This window comes from Galeopterus variegatus, unplaced genomic scaffold (genome assembly GCF_000696425.1).
Source record: "Galeopterus variegatus unplaced genomic scaffold, G_variegatus-3.0.2 Scaffold1620, whole genome shotgun sequence".
In the NCBI taxonomy this organism is placed as follows: Eukaryota; Metazoa; Chordata; class Mammalia; order Dermoptera; family Cynocephalidae; genus Galeopterus; species Galeopterus variegatus.
Genome location: NW_007727731.1, coordinates 348,503 through 356,051, shown reverse-complemented (window position 1 = coordinate 356,051; position 7,549 = coordinate 348,503).

Here is a 7,549-nt window from a genome sequence, read left to right as displayed (position 1 = left end):
CAATGCTCAATGATGTGGTGCTTCAGGTTTGAGAATTAAAAATTTTTCATGTTTGCTCACAGATTATTTTTGCTCATGAGCAAAAATGTGTTTATTACACATCTCACAATTGAAGGGTCTCAACTAAATTGTAAATGAGCAGTTTATTTTGCCTCCTTTGGAGCAGTGTCAGTAGTGTGGGCCCGGCAGTCAGACTGTTTATACTTCCTGTCCTTGCTCTTACCTACTAGATGAATTTAAGGAAATTCATATTCACTCTGCCTCCCTTTAATTTGGAGACCGTGTATGCAGCATGTGTTTTTATGCTGAATGTTTTGATAAGAAGTACCTTGCTGATCCTGGAGACACTGTTCATCTCAGGACTAGCTAATTCCAAGTGGTAGCAAAGGACTACCCTCGGTACATGCCAATTGTGCACATCAACTGACCCAGATTCCATAACCCTCAATTACCTCCTATATCAAGGTCTCACACATGGGGTCACTTTCTTGCTGCTGTAACCACCTCAGGACCGGATAACAAGCAACTACTGACATTGTTCGTATTAGCCAATCTGAACCCTAGCTTAACTTGCCTTGACCATTCCTACAGAAGCACAGTAAAGGCTCGTGCCTGTGCCTTCTCATCACTCCTGCTGTCTGACCGGTCCTGCTGCTTCCCTGTGTGGCCCTATACAGCATGGTGTTGGCCCCTTCCTTTGGGGAACTGTGATTAACAAAGTATCTCTTCCATGGGAGTTGTCTGTGGATCTGTTAGCCCCACCGTACCTGAGTAAAACAGTTGGCATTTAAAAATAATCCACCTCAGAGCTGGCTGATTAGCTCAGTTGGTTAGAGCACAGTTTTATAACACCAAGGTCAAGGGTTCAGATCCTGTACTGCCAAGCTGCCCCCCGCCCAAAAAAATCCACCTCAAACATTAACAAGGTGATAAAGTTTAAGAGGTTAGCAAAGCAAATCAATCATTTCCAGAGAATAGGAGGTTAGTGTACCAAGCAAGACAAGGTGGAGAGCCATGGATGGAAGAGGGATCAATGTCAACGAGGGGCTGTCCAGGTGAGTAACTAGTACCCAGGCATTCAAAGGATCCCTGTGTTTGTAGGATCCCAGTTCTTTGAGTGGATGGGGTTTTAGAAAGGTAGTTCCAGATGCCCTTCTCATTGTCCAACACATTTGAAAAGGGCCAAGCACAATTAAATGGGGGCCTCAGATACACAAACAAGGCTTCAGATATTCTGTAATTTCTCCAACATTTTGAGGTTTGAAGGAAGAAATGTCTTTGTGCCGTCTCTCAGCCCTACCTATATCATTTGTTTTCTTGGTTATCTTCCTTTTCTCAAGCATACTCATCGCTCATCTTTCCTATGCCTTAAGGCATTTTTAGTTTTGTGGTCTTTCAACATCTTTGTTTGCTACTCTTGCTCTTTCTAGTTCCATTTGATGTCCCCACTTTGGGGTAAAAAGGGTGATCCCTGGAATCACACTTACGTAGTGATCATCCCCTGTCCCCATCTTAGAGTCTTCTAAGTTTTACCTTAGATGTCATCACAGCCACCTACAGGCCTGTTTTTCATCTGCATGTTCTTTTCTCACTCTCACCTTTCCTGAGATGCCCTTGCAGTTTGGCTTGGATTACAGACATCATTACTATGATCTTTCCTATGTCTGTATGGGCTTTGATAGTTTGGAGGTGTCCCCCTGCATGTTCTTTTCTCACTCTCACCTTTCCTGAGATGCCCTTGCAGTTTGGCTTGGATTACAAACATCATTACTATGATCTTTCCTATGTCTGTATGGGCTTTGATAGTTTGGAGGTGTCCCCCCCCCCAAACTCATGTAGAAATCTGATCCCCAACGTGGCAGTGTTGGGAGCTGTTTGAGTCATGGGGGCAGACTTCATGAATGGATTAATGCTCTCTCTGGGGGGTGAGGATAGTGAGTGAGATCTTGGTCTACTAGTTCCCATGAGAGCTGGTTGTTTAAAAGACTCTGACACCTCCCTCCCTCTCTCTTGCTTCCTCTTGTCATGTGATCTGCTTGCACTCACTGCCTGCTTGCAGCTTTCCACCTGAGGCCTGCACCAGATGCAGCTGTCCCAGAATCTTAAGCCAAATAAACCTCTGTTGTTTATAAATTACCCAGTCTTAGGTATTCTGTTATAGCAACACAAAAATGGACTAATACAGGCTTCTTCAACTTTTGATTCTTTGTCATCATTTCCCTTTCTTTAACTGAGGAGGCTCTTGGGGCTGTTTTCCTCTTTGTGCAATATTTGCATGAATATTAATTTATGTTTATAATTATTTAAAAATTAATTTCCATTAGCTCTTCCTTGCTTTATTTCTCTCCCCAAACCTGCACTCTCGTTGTGAACCTCCTTGCTACAATGCCACCCTCTTTGCCACTCTGGCAAAAGTCAACAGTGACTCCATGTTTATAAATCTTAAGTTCTGTTCTTTCTTGCGCTGTCAACAGAATTCAGTTCTGTTGAGTACTGTTTCTTGAAATGCCTTCTTTCCTTGGTTCTGTAATATCACTCTTGTTCCTTCTCTCTCTCTCCACCTCCACCACCCTCTTTCTTTCTCTTCCTCTTCCCCTTCTTTATGGACTTACTGACATCAAGCCACCCACTCAGTACTGAAATTTCTCATTATTTTGTCCCAGGCTCTTTTGTCTCATTCTGTGGTCTCTTCCAGGCCTCATCTGCACCCTTGACTTCAGTTATTGTAGTGGATTGAATTAAGTCCCCCCAAAACACTGAAGTTTGAATTGTGTCCCCCAGGTTTTGTGTATTAGAAATTTGGCCCCCACTGTGACTGTTAAGAGGGTGGGAAATCCTATTATGGTAAATGGAAGGTGGAACCTTGAAGAGGTGATTGGATTGTAGGACCATGCAGTAGTGAATGAATTAAAAATGGTGGTCAGGTGTGCTGGGCCAGTGGCTCACTCGGAAGAGTGTGGTGCTGACAACACCAAGTCAAGTGTTAAGATCCCCTTACCAGTCATCTTTAAAAAAAAAAAAAAAAAAAAAGGTGGTCAGGGGCATGGTTCAAGTCTCTCTTCCTCTCTGCTTCCACCATCTTGCAGTGTGAGACCCCTGGGTCACTGTTGCCACCACCAGGTGGACTTTGGACTTCTTGGCCTCAGAAACTGTAAGCCAAATAAACCTCTGTTCTTTATAAATTACCCAGTCTCAGGTATTCTGTTATAGCAACACAAAACAGACTAATACAGTTATCTTCCTCACTTTGAAGACAGTGAAATGTAATACCCCTGTCGTAAGATCTTCTTGGAACTCTAGACATGAATTACCAGTTGTCTTCTTGCCATCCCCACATGGATGTTTCAAAGATACCTCAATCTTCACCTGACAAAATTATAAAATGCTTCTCCCTAGTTCTAATCTACTTTAATATTCTCTTTTTACTACATCGCACTGTTTAGTTACATAGGCCAGAAATCCTTAGCTGCATGGTTACTTCACTCTCGTCCCCTATGTACTATCAAAAAGAGTTGCCATTTTACCTCTTTTTTTTTTTTTTTTTAAATAAAAAGATGACTGGTAAGGGGTTCTAAACCCTTGACTTGGTGTTGTCAGCACCACACTCTCTAAGTGAGCCAACCGGCCATCCCTATATGGGATCCGAACCTGTGGCCTTGGTGTTTATCAGCACCACACTCCCCCAAGTGAGCCATGGGCCGGCCCCATTTTACCTCTTAAATGTCTCTGAAGTCTGTCTACTTTTCTCTAATCCACCACCTTCTCCCTAGTCTATACAATCATCGTCTATCGCTTCAACTTCTGCTTTTTCTTATTGAGTCTTCTTTTATCCACATTTTCTCTTTAATCTGCTTCTCATGCTGAAGCCAAAGATTCCTCTCAGATTTGATTGTGTACTCTGCTCCCCTGCCCGCCCCGTTCCCACCTTCTTTTCTTAAAATATTTTGTGACTTCTTTTAAGTTGGGATAAAACCCAAATCTTTAACATGGCCAATCTATTGGGCCTTATGTGGTCTCAGATGTGCCTAATTTACTTTATTTAATCTTGTGCGACTCTTATGCCTGTTCTTTTTTTACTTACTATTACCTTTTTTTTTTTTTCCTACCTACCATAGGGCTTTTCCACCACACACTTTGCCCAGTAGGGAATGCTTATTCTTCATCTCATCCCAAATAGAACATCCTCAGGGAAGCCTACCAGAACATCCAGTTAGGTCATAACCATTCTTCATAAATACATATATTTGTTTGATTATTGCATCATGACTCTCACCAACTAGATTTGCAGTTCCCAGAGAGCACAGACCTTAATCTGGATTTCTTCCTAAGTGTTCCATGTACATAGTTTGTAGTCCATAGTAGATATTCAGATATTTATTCAGTGAATAAATGGATGAATGGCCTTAATCATTTTGACACTTTAGGTTATTATGTGGGGTTCACTCTTCAATACCACCTCAGGCTTGATGATTTGCTAAAGGAACACATAAGAATCAGAAAAACTGTTATAGGGCTGGCATGTGGCTCACTCAGGAGAGTGCGGTGCTGATAACACCAAGGCCACGGGTTCGGATCCCTATATCGGGATGGCCAGTTCGCTCACTGGCTGAGCGTGGTGCTGACAACACCAAGTCAAGGGTTAAGATCCCCTTACTGGTCATCTTTAAAAAAAAAAGAAAAGCTATTATGGTTATGGTTTATTACTACGAGAGGATACAGACCAAGATCACCAAAGGGAAAAGACACATAGGGTGACGTGCATGAGAAATCAGGCACATACTTATAGATGTTCCCTCCCAGTGAAGTTGGATAGGGACACAGTTCTTACAGAAAAGATGTGTGACAACACCTTCAAAGTACTGCCAGCTTGGGAAGCTCACCCAAGTCTTGGTGTCCAGGGTTTTTATTGAGGGTGATTCACGTAGGAATGCAGTACCCATGTGACTAGGCATAGATACTTGGTCTCCATCCTTTGTAGAAAGCAAACATATAGTGTGGCTCCGAGCCAGCATACAAAGGCAGCATTCACCAAGGATCACGTTGTTAGCATAAATTATCTGGTCAAACTGATACAGCGAGACCCACAGCCTCAAGCATAAATATTACTCTTACCAGGCACAATATTCCCAGGACTCAGAAGTTGTCTTCCTGGAGCTGGTCAAAGGTCAATCATTTCCTTGCTTTCTTCCCCCCCCCGCCCCCTTGATTTGGACAACTGAAACCTGCCAGGTTAACACTTTCCTGTATAATCCACTTCCCAGTTCTTTGCCTAGGATCTATTACAGCAAGACAATCATATTTACGGGAGCATCTACATTTAGTACAGAACTTATAAAAGATATACCCATAGTATCATTGTGAATATGCCTAACATTTGGAGGAGCTAGGGTATGAGTGGGGTATGGATAGATTTAAAGAAACAACCAATTCATCCTATAAAGTCATTACCATAATTTGCTATAATTTTGTACTAATTTGATTACTCATTGTCCTCCTTGTTCTACTGTTATTTGTACCTTGTGGTAAAGCACCTAACCTGTCACTACATTGGTTTAAGCCATCGTCCTCACACATCTGGAAAGCAGCTAGAGCTTTTTAACAGATTTCCTTGCTTGCTTTTGCCGCTCCCATATTCTAATTTCCACATAGCATACAGAGTGATCCTTTTAAAACATACATCAGATCACATCACTGCTGTGCTCAAAATCCTGTGATGGTACCCATTTCACATTGTATTAACTATATTTTCTTATTGTCTATGTTGTTGATGCTCTGGAATTTGCTGTCTGGGGTCAGCTAATTCTTAGAGGTTGCAAATAACTCACTCTGGACTGTGTCTTTGATTTGCATACTAATTAATCCAGACCCTGTAATGTGAACTAACTTCTATACCTGGCTCTTACACCGAAGGAGACAGTATTTTTCTCCCCAAATCACTTCAGGGTCAGGTACCAAACAGATAGGTACAGTCCCTATGCCCCAAGGCCAACCAAACTTATTCAAACTAGCTAACCGTACCCTGCCATGCCTTTCCTACAGAAAACGCATGAAGGCTCTGGGTCTTGCTTTCTTTGCTTCTGCTGCTTCCTGACTCACCCTAGTGCTTTCTCACATGGCCCTGCATGATGTGCTTTGCCTCCCATTTCTGAGTTTCTTTCTTTCTTTTTTTTTTAAAGATGACCGGTAAGGGGATCTTAACCCTTGACTTGGTGTTGTCAGCACCACACTCTCCCATGTGAGCCAAGGGCCGGCACTCATGTCTGAGTTTCTTACCATACCAAATTCCAAAAAAAATCCCATTACATTTTACATCACACAGGGGTCATATTACAACCTCCCTAAATGGCAAATAAGTATCTGTACAATTTGTCTTCATTTACTTCTCCAACTCCAATGCACATTCAGTTCCAGCCACACGAGCCTTCTTGGTCTTCCTCAAATGCCCCAGTATGCTCTCACTTTAGTACCATTGTCCTGTCCTGGGTGTTCTGCTTGTGTGAGATGCTGTTTTCTCAGATAACCACTCTGTGACTCCTTAATTCCTCCAAGTCCATACTCAGGTATAACTGTCTTATTAGACCTGTCCCAACCACTCTACTTAATATAACAAAACTACTTTTATTTCACTGTCTCACTAATTCTTACCTGCTCTAGTTTTTCTGATCTCCATGACACTACTTCTAACTTTCTATATTGTTTAGGGTGTTTTTTTGTTGTGGTGGTAGTTATTTAAAAATTATTGGTTGTTAGAATGAAAATTATTCAAGGACAGTAACCTATTCTTTTTTTCTATGTAAAAGGGTGCTTCAAAAAGTTTGTGGGGAAATAGAATTGAAAGATAATAGCCCTGTAATAGCCAGTGCCCCCACCCACCCAAAAGAATGAAAGAAAATGAATCTTTCCATGAATTCTTTTTTTTTTTTTTTGTCTTTTTTGAGACCAGCCGCACCGTGCTCAGCCAGTGAGTGCTGTGAGCACACCGGTCATCCCTATATAGGATCCGAACCCGCGGCAGGAGCGCTACTGCGCTCCCAGCACCGCACTCTCCTGAGTGCGCCATGGGCTCGGCCCTTTCCATGAATTTTTTGAAGTACCCTTGTATCTATCTCTGTTGTTTAGAGCAGTGCCTGTCACAAGATAGGCACTCAAATACTTGTGGAATTAATTAATTAGTTAATAAATATGTATTAGGATGCTTTCAAATAGTTATGAGTGTCCTAAAGAGAAACAGAACAGTGTATTGTTGGGATAGGGGACTACATTAAATTAAGAAATCTGGGCTGGCCTTTATGAGGAGGAAATGGTTGACATAAGCTGAGGCTCATCACCTGAACCACATGTCTACAATGCAGGTGCGACTGATATCAACAATGTATCTTTCACATCTCCTTGCAAAGGGCCTTCCCTCAGCTCTCTAAGAAGTATTTTAGGGCTGGCCCAGTGGCACACTGGATAAGTGCACCGCTTGGGAAGTGTGGCGGCGCTCCCGCCCGAGGGTTCGGATCCCACATACAGACCGGTTCCCGCTCACTGGCTGAGCGAGGCGCGG